We start from the raw sequence: 20,458 nt of genomic DNA, 5'->3' as shown, positions 1-20,458 counted from the left end.
CACGCACCGTATGGTGGATTGCGGAGTATGTATGTAGATGAAGATGTAGATGTTCTTTGCGAGGATGCATTACATAAGAATAAAGTACCAGAGTTCTTCTTTAGCTTAAAACCCAAAAGCATTGCCAGACCAAAATTTCAAATTTGTGGCGCGAATGAGGGTAGGATGAAAGACACACGCACCAGAACACAACGCAAATGCCGCCGTCAGTGTTTCCGTGGCTGAGACACGCACGGTAGTGTCGCACTGCGTCCCCTAGCTGCTGCTGTGGGCCGCAGGTGGCGGCGCCTGCCCTGGCTTTGCCTTTGGCACACAACGGCGGGCAGTGTGGCGAGGCGCGGCCCGGATGCGGCCGCTGCCTAGCTCGAGGGTCCGCAACAGCCCACGTCCTGTCTGCGGCCACGGCAGCGCGACACACACAGGCCAGGGCGGGGTCACAGGGCCGCTGCAAATATAGTCGCATATATATACACGTGCTCTTAACTCGCAAAGCGTCTGCTGAGTATAGTTTAGTTTTAGTCACGGGTCTTCTGACTTGTCGATGCGGTCCGCCACAAAGTCCTGCCTTGCGCCAATTTCTTCATCTTCCGCCACAAATTCCTCTCTTACGCCAACTTCTTCATCTCAGAGCAACACCTGCTCCCTAAGTCCGCAATTATTCGTTAGATGTACACTACTGGCCACTAAAATTGCTACACCAAGAAGAAATGCAGATGATAAACGGGTATTCATTGGACAAATATATTATACTACAACTGACATGTGCTTACATTTTCACACAATTTGGGTGCATAGATCCTGAGAAATCAGTACCCAGAACAACCACTTCTGGCCGTAATAACGGCCTCGATACGCATGGGCATTTAGTCAAACAGAGCTTGGATGGCGTGTACAGGTACAGCTGCCCGTGCAGCTTCACCACGATACTACAGTCCATCAAGAGTAATGACTGGCGTATTGTGACGGGCCAGTTGCTCGGCCACCGTTGACCAGACGTTTTCAATTGGTGAGAGATCTGGAGAATGTGCTGACCAGGGCAACAGTCGAACATCTTATGTATCCTGCAACATGCAGTCGTACATTATCCTGCTGAAATGTAGGGTTTTACAGGGCTCGAATCAAGGGTAGAGTCACGGGTCGTAACACATCTAAAATGTAACGTCCAATGTCCAAATTGCCGTCAATGCAAACAAGAGGTGACGAGACGAGACAAGATGGCACACCATACCATCACAACGGGTAATACGACAGTATAGCGATGACGCATACACGCTTCCAATGTGCGTTCACCGCGATGGTGCCAAACACGGATGCTACCATCATGATGCTGTAAACAGAACCTGGATTCATCCGAAAAAATGACGTTTTACCATTCGTGCACCCAGGTTCGTCGTTGAGTATACCATCGCAGGCGCTCCTGTCTGTGATGCAACGTCAAGGGTAACCGCAGCCATCGTCTCCGAGCCGATAGTCCGTGCTGCTGCAAACGTCGTCGAACTGTTCGTGCAGATGGTTGTTGTCTTGCAAACGTCCCCATCTGTTGACTCAGGGATCAAGACGTGGCTGTACGATTCGTTACAGCCATGAGGATAAGATGCCTATCATCTCGACTAATATTGATACGAGGCCGTTTGGATCCAGCACGGCGTTCCGTATTACCCTACTGAACCAACCGATTCCATATTCTGCTAACAGTCATTCGATCTCGACCAACGCGAGCAGCAATATCGCGATACGATAAACCACAATCGCGATAGGCTACAGTCCGACCTATATCAAAGTCGGAAACGTGATGGTACACATTTCTCCTCCTTGCACGAGGCATCACAACAACGTTTCACCAGGCAATGCTGGTCAACTACTGTTTATGTATGAGAAATCGGTTGGAAACTTTCCTCATGTCAGCACGCTGTAAGTGTCTTCACCGGCGCCAACCTTGTGTGAATGCTCTGAAAAGCTAATCATTTGCGTATCACAGCATCTTCTTCCTGTCGGTTAAACTTCGCGTCTGTAGCACGTCATCTTCGTGGTGTAACAATTTTAATGGCCAGTAGTGTAATTTACTTGTTACCATCGGCAGATTCCTCTATGTTGTACCATTGTGTCCTATCATTATGTTCCCTCTTCTTGTCAGTATTTTCTATAAGTTCCTTTCTTCACTGACCTGTGGTGAACCTCCTTATTCCTTATTTTATCAGCCCACCTAATTTTCAATGTCCTTCTGTAGTACTACATCTCAGCGGTATCGATTCTGTTGTTTTCCGGTTTTCCCAGAGTCCACGAGTCGTTACCATGCAATGCTATGTTCCAAGCGTATATTCCAAGAAATTTCTTTTGAGATTAAGGCCAATGTTTGATACTAGCTGACTTCTTTTGGCCAAGAGAAGTCTGAGTGAAGTACGGGTGTAGATTTCGCTGTTGATGAGTTTGAGAGTGCAGTGGAGTTGGATCCAGAGCCACTGAAACCTCTCGGCCATCCCATTAAGCCAACTGGAGTCAAAAATTGTCTTCAGCGTTGTGCGAGAACCATTACCCATATACGAGATGAATTTTAAAATATTCTCTGTGAACTGAATGTTGCTTATGGAGAAGATAAATCTATGGAGTTTTTACATCATATCTCCATTCGTAAGAACCAGTTCACTAAGGTAGTATTGATTTGATTTGGTTTATTGCTCGTTTAGAGACCTGTTGCCTTACATTTTATAACAGGTCGTTCATTTTACAGCTTTTCATGTACATTACAAAACATATTCCATATTACAAACAGCAATTATTGTTTTCAGCAACTAAAATGGAAGTAATATATTAGAAACTGAAAGGAAAAAACACAAAAATATTCAAATTTTAAAAAGATATGATTATAGATGATAGGAAATACTTGGATAGTAAGAGTAGTAAGAGAGAGAGAGAGAGAGAGAGAGAGAGAGAGAGAGAGAGAGAGAGAGAGATAGAGATAGAGAGCCTGGTCTGAAAGCCTCGGAACTCTACTTCGAGCCTTGCAGTTCCGGTTCGCTGCAGTTTAATTTAAGGTCTAATATTTCTAAACAATATTTACAAAACTCTATAACTATTATGTACATTGTGGAAAGCGCAGTGTAAAGTACGTTATTCCATGGGGCTACTCATTAACCTTCAGTTCCTACATTATGTGTCTTGAATTTTACCTGTTATGTTGCTTATATAGTAAGTGTTCAGTTACAAATGTTACATCCCAACAGCGGTGTAATGACCGTGGGATGGTTATGCCTGCTGTTTATACTTAAGCAAGAACAAGTTTACAGGGGTGATTGGATTACACCGTTTATTCTTATACAGTTGAATTATTTTAGATCTCGTTAAGGTTATCTGGTACATGTTGGTGAAAGTGTTTGTTCTTTGAATATGTGTGTGTTTCAGTGAAGCTGTCTGTGTTGGTGCACGAATTGGAAGTGCCGTCTTAGGTGCTTCCTGTGTGTTGCTGTGTTCTGTTATACGGCCGTGTCTGTTTTCGTCATGTAATGACCTTGAGACATCATCAGCAATTTTATTTACTATTTCCCACTCGCCTTTGTCTCTTATTTCCAGGATCATGTCGTTGTTGTACTACGCTGGTGTCTGGTATGCTACTATGGAAGTAGAGAAACAATGTTCTGTGTCTTTCCCGGACGTTTTGATTGTGTTGAATAAAGATGGCTTTCTGGGGCACTCAATTTACCGTAAGCCCATTCATACTGATTTGTATTTACAATAGTCGACTTGTCATCACCTGTAAACTGTGAGTGTGCTTCAAACACACGAAGCCCACACGATTTCAGATCCAGATAACTCAAACACATAATGACGGAGTTCGGGGTACTGGATATTCTAACCAGAATATTAATAGGGCAGTATCAGTTAAAACCAATAGGCAAGAGGTTATAAAGTAGAAAGCACACCGGTAAAATTTCTAGCTGGAGTGAGTGTGATAGCATGGAACAAGATGGGAGGACGAGAAGGACAGACAGCAATGGGGAAGGACAAGAAAGGCACAGATAGGAGGAGGAGGAGGAGGAGGAGGAGGAGGAGGAGGAGGAGAAGGAGAGGGGCAGCCATAGGGGAAGGGACAGAGAGAGGGGAGAGGAGGAATAAATGGACAGAGAAAGGAAAGAGGAGGAGGTGGGGAGAGAAAGGGGGAGAAAGGTGTAGGCAGAGAGATGGGGGAGGAGTGTGATAGCATGGAACAAGATGGGAGGACGAGAAGGACAGACAGCAAGGGGGAAGGACAAGAAAGGCACAGATAGGAGGAGGAGGAGGAGAAGGAGAGGGGCAGCCATAGGGGAAGGGACAGAGAGAGGGGAGAGGAGGAATAAATGGACAGAGAATGGAAAGAGGAGGAGGTGGGGAGAGAAAGGGGGAGAAAGATGTAGGCAGAGAGATGGGGGAGGAGGAGAAAAACAGAGGAGGATATGGACAGAGAAAGGTTAAGAAGAGGAGATGGGCAGTGAGGGAGGAGTGGAGCAGATGGATACCGAAAGGAAAGGGGTGGAGATGAACAGGGAGAGATGGGAGTAAATGATGTACTAAGTGAGGGGAGGAGAAGAGATGGGTAATGAGAGGGGTAGGAGGAAACTGACAAAGAGAGGAAGAGGAGGAGGAGGAGGAGGAGGAGGAGGAGGAGGAGAGGAGGAGATTGACTGGGGGGGGGAAGTAGCAGTTGGACAAAGGGGGAGGAGTAAATTGACAGAGAGAGGGGAGAGGAGAAGATGTACCGAGAGTGGGGGCAGTAGGTGGACAGAGAGAGGGGTTGGTGGAGAGATGGACACAGATACGAGGAAGGAGGGAATGGATTAATAGAAGACTGGAATAAATACATACCCGGGCAGCGCTGGGAACTCAGCTGGTATTGAAGTAGCGATTTATTATGAATCTACATGTACATATGCATCCATACTCCACAAGCCACTTTAAGATGTGTGGCGGACGGTACGTTATGCACCAATGACACTTCCCCCTTGGCCTGTTCCAGGCGAGTATGGTTCGAGGGAAGAAGCCTCCGTGTGGGCTCGAATCTCTCTAACTTTATTTTCGTAGTATTTTCGTGGGGCTGCGTTGGAGGAAGCAGTGTATTGGTAGCTTCTCTTAGGAACGTACCCTCCCGAAACTTTAACAGTAGACCATACTGTGACGTAGAACACCTCTCTTGTAACGTCTGCCTCTGCAGTTGACTGAGCAGCTCCATTACGTTTTCGTACTTACTAACTCAAACTGTTACGAAAGGTACTGCTGTTTTTTGGATCTCCTCTATTTCATCTAACAATTATATTTGATGCGGACCCCAGACTGACAAGGAATATTGTAGTAATGACCGAACAAATGTTTTTTTAACTTACTTCCTTTGTTGAAGAACTATATTTCCTGAGGAGTCTTCCAGTGAATCTCAGTCTGGCATCTCCTTCAGCCGTGATTAATTAACTGCTTCCAGTGGTTGTTCTGCAATCATATATTCTTAATGAAGGGTCTTTCTCTCTGTGTATTCGCAATTCTTTAGATTTGTTTATGTTGAAGGTCAGTTGCCATACTGTGCACCAAATGTTGATCCTCTGCCGACTTTCCTGCATTTCCCTACAACTTACTAAGTTGAAAAGTTCTAAAGTGTTTATCATCAGCTGATCTAATATGTCATCTTCACGAATCGGTTGTCTGATTAATTGCTCAAGGTAATTTACGGATAAAGCACTTAAAACAATTTCACTCGCTGTCCTTACTACCCGTCCTAATTACTTGAGCCTTCCAGTCAATAGCTGATTACCTAAACTCTCCACCTAAAACTATAACACAACCAGGAAATTTACCCGAAATATTCGCCAAGTTTCTCCTCAGATTTTCCGTCAATGCTGCTGCTGAGGCAGAGGGTCTACAGAAACATCCGATGACCATATTTGATCCACATTTAGCACTTATCTTGCCCAAATTATTTCGTATTCTGCTTCTTTACTTATCTCACATGTTATGGTATTTTAAATGATATAAAAACATCCACCACCAGCGTTCAACCTATGTTTGCGACGTACATTGCAGTCGGAGTTTAGGATTTCATTTCTACTGAAACTTCTGCTTTCTGTTCCTAGTACTATGTGGGCAGCGTTGCCGTCTATAAGCGAGACTGGTTTAGGGACCTTGCCACAGATGCTGCTGTGGTTAACTGATACTATATTAACATTTTTTCTCCGGTTAGCTATAACGAATGGATTCAGAACACGCCTTTTCGTGCCCGTGGAGGAATTTATCTGTCCTAAATTCTATCCTAAAAAACTCAAACTTGCCCTTTACAAGTACTACACTACTATAATATCCGCTTCCGGCGTGTAGAATATGCCCAACCTCTTAAAGAGTTCCTACATTTCTTCATCCGATAGCAGAAGTCGAAAGATTCAGTGTCCAAGACGGTCACAGAATCGTCCGAGCCTCTGATTCGAGCGGAAGACTCAGCTCCAAACCAGAGGACAGTTATCGTTTCTGGGACTATAATTTGTACATTTGTGGGCAACTTATTAATGTAATAAGAATTACGAACGTCAACTTACGCTAGTATAATGAAATGGATTATTAGTGTATGATAAAACAGTGAGTGTCTAATGTCACACTGCACTGTGAAATCAAGACAAGCATTACAGTATGCAAAATAGATGTTGGGTACAGCAGTAGATACGTAGCGATTGAAAGGTTAGCACAAGACAGGAAAAGATGGCCAGGGTTAGTCCAGTCAAATGACTGTTGACTTAAAAAAAGTAATAATTGTGTTACGGCTTAACAGCGGTTTGTGCAGCCTACCGAAAAGTTTGAAGACTTGTTCCCTGCAGATGGCGCCAGCATCCGCTCTGTTGAGCCACTTGGAGACGCTGTTACCTCCGGGGATGACCCTCGAGAAGGAGGTCAGACAGAGGAAGCGCGCCACGTGGGCCGACCTCATTATGTAGCGCAGCGCTGACAGCAAATGACAAACTCATGGGCTACTATCCAAGCTGTGCTTGTTTTATTTTGGTGGTGATTTACAAATCGTCTACTGGAGGCTGCTCAGGTGTACAGGAACTACAGCATCATGATTGCTACCCGCTCGTATTACGTTGGCAACGAACTCGACTATTAGTTGTGAAATGATCTCTCTCTCTCTCTCTCTCTCTCTCTCTCTCTCTCTCTCTCGTTCGTCTTATTTCTTGTACTGTTGTACGATGGGACTTCATAAAGCAAATTACACATGTTGCCCCATGCTAAGACCGTTGCGCGTTGTGAGAAGAGAGTGTATGTTGTTTGTCTGATGCAGATACAATCGTGCTGTGGTAACGGATGGCAGTTGTATAATACTGTGGGTGTGGAATGGCGCAGCAAGTGGAAACGTACCCCAAAGTTGACGTACGCCGAACGCCACGATTCTAAACTGCACACAGATTCAGTGTGATATTTTGGCGCTTTATGGACAAAATGCAATATCGAGTTCAGCCGTAGTGAAATGGTGTAAAGAATTTGATCAAGGCCTCAAATATCGGGTATGAAGGCTATCAACGTCGAGAACAGACGACAATGCCCTGACAATCGAGGAACTGATTCGCAGCAATCGCAGATATTCCTGCGATTAGAACGATGACACAGCGGTTATCGAATGGTTTCCTGACCAAGGCCCAGATTTCTATAGTCGACAAATTAAAAGTTCCGATGATTGTGGTGACTAAGTTGAAGAATAGTGTCATGTGGCTGTGTCACTAGGAGTGTGGTGCAGTATTCAATAAAAGGCCTGCCAAAGCAATGTGTCATATCTGTTTGAAGTTACCTCGTATGTCATTGTGTCTGTCCAGACTGAATATGCCATGAATATCAGACAGAAATGTAACCGTCTGTGAATGGCCTGTAAACCGCAGGCTTGTTTCACGAAAATGCCATCTTTCACGGACAGTACTGTACTTGGACACTTGGTTTTTCGGAAGGCCACCGCTCACGATTTCCAAAAGCTTGATCAAGTCCACTTGCTGCTTGATGTGTCTTGACAGAGCCGCCTCGCTGCTGCTGGGTCATGCAGCGCGCCGTGCTGTTGTGTCCCGAGGGAGCGCCAGATGGGCGGCCCTTTCCACTCCCGGCCGGCATCTGCCGGCTGCGAGCAACGCACGGCGCAGCCCTCACGGCATTCTGCCCCCTGCCCCTGGGGCGCCACCTATCTCCACAGCCCCAGCAGACACGGTTCGCTATCAGGGCTGTCGCTCCTTCGAGCGCCTCCCTGAAAAGGCACCTCCTCCAGGATCCAACAAGCCTTTTCATGTTGTGCCATTAGCGCTCAGCCATCGCTCTTACATCCATTGTAATGGATGTCACTGCAGATCACTGGGAGTAAAATCCGTTTACTGCGTCGTCCATTCGACTGCGCAGGTGACTGTACACTACGTTTCTCCTAATTTACGCCTGCCAGCTGTATGTGCCTCAATGATGGGGTGCAAGTCTTTCCAAAAATACGCCACTTTGGTGAATTGGGTGTTCCCGATTTACCCCAGTTATCAAACCAGGGAGAAGGGATCTATGGTTTAACGTCTAATCAGAACCACGTGCCATTCCTGCCGATTTCCTACTTCTTTGACAGATGAAGGCTTCATAAAAGGTGGACTTAAAATGTTTTCCTATGACCAGGTCTCGATCCCACAACCTCTCGTTTTCCAGGCACCATCTTTACCTGTAGACCACTAGGCTCGACTCTACGCCCGACAAAGAAGTGTCATGTTCCACCGCTGCGCCAGAGGTGCGTGTAGGTATGTCACTTGGCGCTGACACTACAGCATGAATTACTGACATTGACGCACATATCACTATGACCACGGGACGGCTTGATGCCTGCCGCTCGTGTTGGCCATGCCCACAGAGGACTTCTGTTACTCTGTGTCTCTCACTATTCTGACTTTGGACATCTCGAGGTGCGACCATATTGACCCGTATTTCACACACACACACACACACACACACACACACACACACACACACACACACACACACACACAAAGGCCTTGAAGCCTCAAACCTCTAGATGTGCTAGACGACGTCATGAACAGCGAGTTGGGCAGGCCGTTGTGGCCGAGCGGTTGTAGGCTCTACAGTCTGGAACTGCGCGACCGCTACGGACGCAGGTTCGAATCCTGCCTCGGGTATGGATGTGTGTGATGTCCTTAGGTTAGTTAGGTTTAAGTAGTTCTAAGTTCTAGTGGACTGATGACCTCAGCTGTTAAGTCCCATAGTGCTCAGAGCCATTTTAACCATTTCTGAACAGCGAGTTGTTCTACAGACAGAATGTTCGTTGATGCCTCGCAGCGATATTAGATATCCTTTTGTATGGGTTATGCCCCTGAGAGATTGCAGGGCATAGGGCTATGTGGCGTGTTGTGCCTATGATGCAGTTAACTGCTCTGCATGAAAAGTGGTAGTCTGAGTAAAATTGAAGTTCCTGAATCGCCTCTAAGATATCTTTCGCCGCTTACAGACAATCATTCCTACGGTTTTCTTGCCGGAAATCACTCCATGAATCTACTGGGGTAGGCAGTATGCTGCACACCTGCTAGTTCGGTGAAATATCGTCGTTCCATGGCTGGTGAACGCTAGCGGATGCGTAGCGTCGCTGCCAAGCTTCACCACATTTTGTCTCTAACAAAAGCTTTTTCCCATGAGGTGGTTATCACTCCTAAACGTTTGCCGCAAACGCTTTCGAAGAGCCTATGTATGTTAGGTGAAAAAATAAAATTCGCGCACTCGAACACCATAGTGCGATTGCTTACACGCTGGCGATAGAAAAATATCTGTACTAAAACCTCACCCCGTTCATATTTTCACTGGAAAACAGACGCCAAAGGGAGGGAATAGGGTAAAAAGTTCAATCACCTATTCAGTATCTTCATTCAAACCTGTGTAGTCGTGTTGCGCAGTTAGTGAAGTGAGCAAAATCTTTTGTTAGAAGGCTCGAGTTCGAAACTTTGGTTCTGGGTCTGTGTGTTATTTATTTTTGTTTTCTAATTTGGCCAGGCTGTAATGTACACTGTTTCTTAAACGATACATATTCTGCAACTACAGTTTTTTAACGTCAAGCACAATTCTCATTGGCCAGACACCCCATAAATATTCTTTTAATGTTAAGAACAAGTTGAAAGTAAATTACCTCTCATAGGACAGAAATAACTCCAAAGTTCATCAATGAAGATGTTAGAAATACGTACTACAATCAGAAATAGGGGTCAGTTGTAAAATTTCGGTTATCAGTGATAGTATGTCAACGGACCGGAAAGAATGGAGGGGTGTACTACGTGTAAGAGAACAGAGCAAGCGTTTAAAGGCAAAATACGTCTTTAAAACCGGAACGATAAAAACAATCCTTCCCTGATTTCTGTGTTAATATTAAATAATTACATGTGATTTGTAAAAAACCTGATGTAACTTCTGTACAAAGACTAATAAGTCAAATAACATTGTTACACTGTCCAAAACTAGAAAATAAAAAATGCACCTAGATCTGGACTTGAACTTTCGAACTGGAGTATTTACTGTGAAACTACCCGCTGTAGTAACCGAACAGCACAGCTTCTTAAATATGAACGACAATATTTGTCGTATATGTAATTACGCTGCTGCCAAACTGCCTTTGTTTGACGTCCATTTCCCACCGAAAATATGAACGGGACGAAATTCTGGTCCAGACACTTTCGCACTGTTAGCATGTAAGGAACTGGACGGTGTGAGCGAATATTGGTTCAGCTCGTATATACGACAACTTTTATAAAGATCATCTTCTTCGTGTGCGGTACCTACCACAACAGTGTATATCTTGGAGAGGTATTATTATTTCATATTGTGCGTAATTAGTTATTTTTGACTGTTAAATTATGTCGCAAAGAAATCATTTGGCCCATTTCTACTAAGCAGCTACATTTTAGTTCACAACTAGCCGTTGTTACTTTTACACGTAACGCAATGTACTTTATCTGTTGTGGGCAGTGGTTGGAGGGCGTGCGTGTGTTGCGTAAGGAGATTTTTCATCCATCAGGATGCGGTGAGAATTCATTGTGGAAACAAGCCCAGGTTGTTGGTAAGCCACGCTTCTCTATGTTCTAGATCCCACGAGCGCTAGAGCAGAACGTGTGCAAAACTTAATGGTATTTGGAACAGTGGAGAAAGATTGCTATTAAAAGAAGTGAATTTCCTGTATCAGTCTCGCTATCATTGTAAATATTTTGTGAGTATAACCGTATAGATCGCTATTAATTTTTTTTATTTATTACGCCATTTCGGCTGCTGCCATCAGCAGATCTGTAATTAAGATCAGAGTAACGTAAAGAACACAGCCGTTTGTTATACAACAAAGTACAAAAGATGAAAATTTAAAAGTTAAAAAATTAAAAAATACTGTTAAATGCACTCGCCAAAAAAATTTAGATGTTGCAGAACAAGATACAGTGTCAGTATTTGATCCTACGCGTAATCTATGTTTTTATGACTGTGAAGAAAGAGAAAAATAATAAACAATAAAATAAAGTTGGTAAACAACGTCTCCCCACAGTAGCGCCACCTGGCTACCAGGACATATATCTTTGTACGAATTTTTGAACCGCCTGTTGACTGGCGCCCCGATAGGTTTCACTACTGACACTGAACTTTGTTCTGCAAGTGCTAAGATTTTTGGCGACTGCAAATTTAAAAAAATCTTTTAATTTTTGAACTGCTTAAATTTTCACCTTTTGCACCTTGTTATTGCGGTGTTAACGGCTGACACATTTAAGTTCCTATAAAGATAATTACAGGTATCTTATGAAGACAGTAGCCTAAACGGCGTAATAAATAAAACATTCAATAGCGATCTAGAAGGTAGGAGAGAGGTACTAGAGGACCTGAAGCTGTGAAGGCTGGTCGCAATGCGTCGGTGTATTGGTCAGCACTACCCCAGAAGTTTTGGGGTTCACCTTCGAGGCTCGGTCCAGTACACAGTTTTAAACCTTTGGGAAGTTTCAGTGCAGTTCCGTCTGGAAGTCACGTCTGGTAACAGCTGAAAGAAGTTTTATAGTCAAGACATACTTACCAGGACTACGAAATGTTTCTTAATCCATTAGCTATGCGTATAATGGAACATATGAAAGAGGCTCTATATCCTTTTCGATCTATACAATTGGTACTAGATTTGCAGCATAAACAGTAGCCGAACTGTCAATTTTTAAGCATATCTGGGGGATGGTCATAATACACTGCCTGACAAAGAAGTAAGGCCCTCGTAAGACAAAACTGGATGTCATTGTGACTTTGTACACATGCACACCACCGACAAGTATGACAATAACTGGAGCTGCAATTATCTGTGACACATAGAGCGACTAGCAGAATGCATCTGTGTTGGTCGTGTTTAGTGATGTTACCAGGTATGGTAAGGTATATAACTCTGTCGGATGTAAAATGATCATTCTGAAGGACCCGGGTATAGCACGTCCTGGTGTGAGACAGCGTTATCAGCACGTGACAGAAATTGAAACTGGTATCATTGTGGGTCTCCATTTGGCCATCTGACGAATCGTACAACATCCAGATTTATGGGGAATTCTTAAGTGACATTAGCCCGAAGTTAGAGTGCATGGGAACATGAGAGCGGCATACTTGTCAGGACATGTCTTACCACCACAAGGAAGGATCACTGTATTGTGCACCGAGCACATCGTATCCCCTTCACCCCTGCGCCTCCCATCCGAGAATAAGTAATGTACTCCCTGCAACATTCTGCTGCGTCATCCAGCATCATTGATCACAGACTAGAAGCAGACGGACTAGGGAATTACCGTCCGACGCTCAGGCTACCTTTAAGACGATGACACGAACGACTGCGTGTGGAGTGTTACCGTGATCGGGAAGCATGAGCTGCTGATCAATGGCGTTGCACGGATGTTGAGGGATGAATCGAGGTTCAGCACTACCCCAGATCATCATCATTGGCGGGAGTGGCGGCGACCCGGCGAGAGGCCACATTCTTTCAATGTCTTGGAAAGGCACAGTGGTGTTACTCCTGGCATCATGCTGTGGGGGCCTGTCGAGCATGACTCGAAAAATGGCACTACCATACCGTCGAATGAAGTAACATATGAGGACACAGGGCTTCCGCGACGTACAGATGTGCCGCCAGAGTTCCCTCACTCACAAACAGGCGCGACCGCAATGATTCGTTTTGTACAGCGTTTTGAAAGAACTTGAATTATAATCACCATGTATGTGCCATGCCTCGCCTCAGCAAGTAAACAGAAAACTGCACTTCTCCGCAAACGTGGTAGGTCATACTGGCTGATGGCCTCTATTCGACGGCACACGAGGAACCGCCGCTCTCGTCGAATCCGTCTACAGCTCCGTTGTAAACGGCCAGTAGGACGCTCCACAGCGGCCACCAGCGTTGCGTATCATTAGCAGCGGTAGTTCAGATTCTCGCGGACGGTAAGCATTTTGCTCAATAGGATATCAACGACGGTTGTGGGCCGGCTTGTCTCAGGAAAGGATACAAAGGCTTTATGACAACCTTCCCAGCCGATTCAGTGGATGCGTCCAAGTCATACGGATAACTGGATTCATACTGCCAAAGTTCTTTGTAAATTTGACTCAATTTTGTGATCACTGAAACAAAGGCACACATCCTCTCCACCGTGGAAGTTTCATTTCGTTTCCTCATCTCCTTCTGAATACTTCACTTTTTCTATCAGCCGGTGTTACTCTGCATACCTACCAACTACCGATTTAAACCCGTTCATGCGGTAGCACCGTACCTGGCGAGAATGACGGCTAGCCAGACACACGTACGGAGCACATAGTATCAGTGAGTGTGCTGTCTGTGTGTAGAATGGGGAAGGCGCGAGATCCATCGGAGTTTGATCGAGGGCAGATTGTAATGCCACGGAGGCTCGGCACGAGCATTTCGGAAACTGCAAGACTTGTCGGGTGTTCGAGGAGTGCTGTGGTGAGTGCCTACAACCCAAGGTGAAACCACGTCCAGACGTCGTGGGGTTGGGCGTCCGCCCCTCATTACAGATGTCGGACGTCGTAGGCTGGACAGACTGGTAAAACAGGTGGCGAACAGTGGCAAAAGTAACATCAGACTTCAATGATGTGCAGAGTACAAGCTTGTGCGAGCACACAGTGGTCCGAATACTCTCAACGATGGGCCTCCGCAGCTGACGACCCACGTATGTGCCAATGTTAATACAACGACGTCGCAACTACGACTGAAATGGGCACTTGGCCATCGGCAATGGACGTTGGCGCAGTGGCAGAGCACTGTATGTTGTGATGAATCCCGATACCTTGTTTATCAAGTCTATGGGAGGGTGCGAATCCGTCGTCTTTCAGGCGAGCTACGTGTACCACAATTGCAATACAACGGCCACAAAAATCAGCATAATTATAAAATGGACACTCACAAACGATGTTTTTAATGTAAACCTTAAATTTAATACAGGGTAGTTTCGAGCTGTGGGCATTGTACTGTTACATATCTTCCTTAAATTAAAACTGACCCTTTAAGCACAGGTCCGCGTGGCTGCCCTTGTCGGAGGTTCGAGTCCTCCCTCGGGCATGGGTGTGAATGTCGTGCTTAGCGTAAGTTAGATCAAGTAGTGTGTAAGCTTAGGCACCGATAACCTCAGCGGTTTGGTCCCATAAGTCCTTACTACAAATTTCCAAATATATATGTAATTTTCATCCGCCATTGCGTAAATCTCCACAGAAATAATTAACACTTGTCTACTGTATTAATTCTCCTCCGGAAACAGTTCACAATCCTAAAACCAGCTCGTAACGGAAATAAATGGCAGCTGAAAAAAATAAACAACAATGTATCATATTCTGTATTCAATTTTGACTGAACGTAATCTAGAACGGCGGAAACGTGATCCAAAGAAGAATATATGAAATTATCTTTGATACGGAACATGTGTCCGTTGGTAAAAGACTACGTTTAGCAAAGGCGCTGTCCGTTATAGGTGCTGTATTAGCACTTGTGTTGGAGACTGGCCGTACGGTGTTAACATAATATTGTTGGCAGGCTATTATGAAGGTTAATCGGATTCGTCGCTGACAGTTCTGTCGTAATGCGTGCGAGTATTGATCACGTCAGCTGGAAGTTCAAATGCATGTTCAACAACAGCCCATGGAGCGTGCTCTGTCATGGCTGAGCCAAGGTCGTGGATTACTCACTTCAGTGATGCTCTAGTCTAGTCGACATGCTCTGGACGCTGCACACGCTATTTAGAATCTTTTTTAATGTGTCACAGCGATGTAAGCACCTACGATGTGATATTGGTACCTGTTTGCTACACCACTTCAGTTATGATAAAAATCATCTCACGTTAATTCACAGCAAGTGCTACAACTTCATAAGTGGCAGAAGAGAGAAGTCCTCCGAAACAGCTATTAACGTTTTCTCCGAAAATTACGTAGAAAAAATGTAACTGATGCACGATGAAAATATACTAGACGTGTTTCCGGAAACGTAGCTAACCTCTTTAAACATGTTTGCTCAGGCTGGAGAACAGTAACCAAGATGTAGTTGCAGCAGTAATAACCGATAAGATACAAAGGACTAGTAAAGTAATTAAGAAAGTATACATAATTTGTAAAATGAGTAAGGAGGAAATTATTTTCTCAGACACGAGCTATTACAACGTAGAAGAACTGTGGCTCTCGTGCAGGCGTAAAGTCGACCAAAGTATACAAGAATATATACCTTGCAGAATAGCTAAAGCTGTCGATCGTCCGCCATCGGTATATAGAGAACATCAGAAAGCTTATTCAGAAACAGTTCTTGCTGCACAATAGGTTCAAAACAAAATATAAATCTGGGGAGACACAAACGGTAGTTGGAATGCGTTCGGTTACCAGATGGATAATGCGTGAAGCCTTCAGTAACTGACAGCAAAATATAAGGGTCAGTCAGATGAAAATGAGACAGATGCAAAAAAGTAAGTAAACAGTTTTATTATTTCAAAAGGAATTGCCGTAACTATTAATATACTGCATTTGTACCACTGTGTACAAGACGTTCAGCGCGTTTATGGAAAAGGTTTTCGAGGGCAGTACAAGACGGTCAACGCCTTCATGGAAAAATGTTGTCGGGTGTTTACGGAACTAGGTTCCCCTTCGTTCGAAGCAAATCAACTGTCACGAATGTCTTTCTTTAGGGCTCAAAAAGTTTGGAAATCACATTGGAAGAGATCGGCATTGTTTGGAGGACGTGTAAGGCCTTCCCAGCGAAACTTCTGCAGCGACGTCACGATTGTCGACGGATGGCATCATTCTAATACATGATAATGCTCTCCCACATATTGCCAAGGTTGTTTTGACCTAGGCGCTTCAGTCTGGAACCGCGCGACCGCTACGGTCGCAGGTTCGAATCCTGCCTCGGGTATGGATGTGTGGTGTCCTTAGGTTACTTAGATTTAAGTAGTTCTAAGTTCTAGGGGACTAATGACCTCAGATGTTAAGTCCCATAGTGCTCAGAGCCATTTGAACCTCGATATAGACCCAATCTCTCCCCATGCGGTTTTCATTTTTTTGGAGCCCAGGAAAAAGACAACGGCAGCTGATGTGCTTCGGACAAAGAGATACATGCATAGGTGCTGTCATGGTTCCGTAGGCAACCGTAAACATTTTTTTCGTGAAAGAATGGCCGTCATGTCTCGCAGCGGGATAAATGTATTAATATTTATAGCGGTTACTTTTGAAATAGTAAACAGATTGCTTACTCCAGTCCGTCTCGTTTTCATTTGAATGTCCCTTTAATTGTTTCAGACGTGATGGAATTTTTATCATAAAATAGTTTCCAGGCGCTAGTAGCTGAGACAAAAAACGAAATAGATGACAATAAAGCAAAATACGAGATGTTTAATTCAATTTTCAAATGTTCTTCCGCAAAGTAAAATCAATGCTGTTGCCATAATTCGGTAGCAGCAGCGCTGTCGAGTGTCATATCAATTAGTAAGCACTAGAAGTTGTGCTGAAAAACAGCCGTATGGAGTCCTGTCAAGTTTTTTACTCTGTGTGAAGTTTGCGACGATACGGTAATAATCCTTATGTGTACATCCTTTGAACAATCTCTTTGGCTCGCCTGGTGTCGAGGGTATGTGATCACATTGATCACTCTCTCAATAACATTTAAATTAATTATTCCTGATACAGATAATCAGAATAAAATGACAGTTATGTTGGATAAGAGGAGTGCCATTCAAATGACGTTACGTCCGGACTGGCGCGACAGTTGCACGTGGGCCGACCGCAGTCGTCTCGCGCAGATTCCCGCTTCATCGGCCCCGCTGCCAGACGTCAATGCCGCTCGGAGGCCAGCAGCAGCGCTGCGGCGCACAGACAGCCTGCCACGCTCAAGCAAACCAGGCCACCTCGGGTCAGTTTTCTGTCTGTTGTGCCAGAAACTGAATTGGCCACTATGATCGGAGAGCACCAAAACACTTGTACTGGGGCCGGCCGGGGTGGCCGAGCGGTTCTAGGCGCTACAGTCTGGAACCGCGCGACCGCTGCGGTCGCAGGTTCGAATCCTGCCTCGGGCACGGATGTGTGTGATGTCCTTAGGTTTAGGTAGTTCTAAGTTCTAGGCGACTGATGACCTCAGCAGCAAAGTCCCATAGTGCTCAGAGCCATTTGAACAACTTGTATTGTACATAACATTACAGTCTGGTTCTGGCGCCTTCTAATCTGGTTTATGTCCGACCTTGGTAGCTGAGTCGTCAGTGCGACGGAATGTCATACCTCACGACTCGGGTCCGATTCCCAACTGGGTCAGAGATTTTCTCCGCTCAGGAGCTGGGTGTTGTGTTGTCCTTATCATCATTTTATCCCCATCGACACACAAGTCGCCAAAGTGGCTTCAATTCGAAAGACTTGCACCGGGCGAACTGTCTACCCGACGGGAGGCCCTAGCTACATGGCATTTACATTTATCTTGTTTATAGAGCGGTGAAGACAACGGACGTCAACGTATCTGGATTGTCTAACGAAGTCCAGAGCCTTCTTATATAGTAGCAGTTTCAAGAAAACTTGTCTACTCTTGGTACACACAAAGGACGAGCTACGTTGTACCGCAATTGCAATACAACGATCACAAAAATCAGCATAATTATAAAATGGGCACTCAAAAACAACATTTTTAATGTAAATCTTAATTAAGGGTAGTTTCGAGCTGTGGACATTGTACATCTCTTCCCTAAATTAAAACAGTCTCTTTAAGCACAAAATATTAATTCTTTACAGGGGTAGGACAATAATGTGGAATCATAGCGAGACAAATATGTTTGAACATGAATGCAGATGCTATCCAAGCCTCCGGGTAGTGATGCAGTTATTTGAACATGAACAGCGCCTGTGGAATATCCTCAACATTTTCCAAGTGTTCTGTGTAGTTGTGAGACCGTCATGTCAGAGCTAAGTGAATTAGAACGTGGCTAAATTGTTGGTTCTCTCATGGGTCGTGCTTCCGTAACCAAAATAGGTGAAGTCACTTGTGTTTCAAGGGGCATTGAATCGAAGATATGTACAGCTTAAACGGAAAGCAGAAAAGCAGATTGCGCTAAGTCACGACTCGGACTGAAGTGCATGTTGAGTGGTAGTGACAGATGGTCATTGAGGAGGCTTGTGATGAAAAATAGTAAGACGACATCTGCAGAAGTCACTGCAAAACTGTTCGTTACTCTCTCAATCAGCGTCAGCACCAAGACAACACGAAGGGAGCTGCATAAGCAGGGAATTGCAGGCCGAGCTGAAATTCCAGACCCACTCATCAGAGATACAAATTCCCATTACAGGAAAAGGCGGTGCCGAAGCCATAAAAGTTGGGCCATGGACAAATGGAATAAAGTCATTTGGTTGGATGAGTCTTGGTTCAAACTGTTTCCAATACCTGGCCCATTTTACTTCCAAGATTGAAACATGACGATGGTGAGCGGGGCAACCATATGGTGGTATTCCATGGGCCCTGTGGTCACTCGGCAAAGTCACATTACTACTAAGGATTACCTAACAATTTTGGCTGATCAAGTCCATCCCATGATACAATGGTTGTTCCCCAGTGGTGATGCTGTGCTTCAAGAGTACAGGGCCTCTATTCACGATGTTCGTATCGTCCAGGACAGGTTTTGTGAGCACGAGAATGAATTGTCGCATCTGACCTGGTCACTACAGTCACCATATCTCAGTATAATAGAGCCTTTGTGGCCTACTTTGGGGAGAAGGGTGTGTAATCGCTCTCCACCTCCACCGTCGTTACCCGAACGTGCCACTATTATGCAAGAAGAATGGTATAGATTCCTTTGGAAACCGTACAGGACCTGTATTTATCCATTCCGGGACGACTAGCAGTTACTCCGAATGCCAACGGTTTTCCTACACCGTATTAAACATGGTAATGTGTTATGTTTTTGGTGATTCCAAACTTTTATCCACCCTTGTTTGTGAACACTTCTGTGTTGGATTCACCCAGATCGAAACTCACTTGTTGTTTAAGAAAGAACGTCTCACTCTGTAGCGGGGTGTGCATCGTTCTGAAACATTCAGGAAGATAAAAACTGTACGTTGCATCGGGATTCGAAGAAGGAACCTTGCCTTCCGCGGGTAATGCTCTTCGCATCTGAGTTTGTCCAGGCATGATTAACGACTCGTCCTCACAGCTTCACGTCTGTTAGTGGCTTCTCTCCTACTTTCCAAACGTGCCAGGAGCTCTTGTGCGTAGCTTGCTGGACTAGCGCTCCTGGAAGAACGGGTATTGCGCAGTAATGGCTTAGACACTGTCTACGACAGGATTCTGTAATCTATTCGACTATCTTGGAACCTGTGGTTTGTTAGCCTGGGCGTTCGCAAGAGGGTGGGGGGTGGGGGGGGGGGGTGGAGGGGGAGTGGGGATGGTGGGGGGGAGGCAAGAGGGGGCATTTGTGCCTTCTGTCTCCGACTTCTGGAAGATACGAGTACAGAATATTGATTCATTACAGGCTTCTCATACTCTTCTAAAGGTTATTCCCAGCGATTCCATTGAATTTGTCATTAGGCAACCGTAACGTTACGTGGCGTGTGGTATGACACGCCTCGAAACTGGCCAACATATTTATATAAAAAATGACAGTTTTAGTGTTGCCCCTCCCCCTCCCTATCCTCTCCCCAGGTTACTTTATACAGATGTCCGTGTTTTGTACTGTAGTATATTTTTATATGTTTTTAATGCAGCGTTCTACAAACGGATTATTTACAAAAATGTACCAGTCATTTCAAATAATATTTATGTGCTGGTTAATAAAAACGTTACATCTTTGCTTAGAGAGGTGAGAAAGGCGGAGGTTTTCTTTAAAAAACGAAGTGTTATGAGAGCACGGGACTTCCTTCCTTTCTTTCTTTCTTTTAGGATGAAGCATACCAAATAATACTACGCAAGGAATAAAACTGTATGTTTCTGTAATAAACGAAC

This window comes from Schistocerca gregaria, chromosome 1 (assembly GCF_023897955.1).
Source record: "Schistocerca gregaria isolate iqSchGreg1 chromosome 1, iqSchGreg1.2, whole genome shotgun sequence".
In the NCBI taxonomy this organism is placed as follows: domain Eukaryota; kingdom Metazoa; phylum Arthropoda; class Insecta; order Orthoptera; family Acrididae; genus Schistocerca; species Schistocerca gregaria.
The sequence above is the reverse complement of the archived record's forward strand: the minus strand, read 5'-3'. Positions refer to the sequence as shown.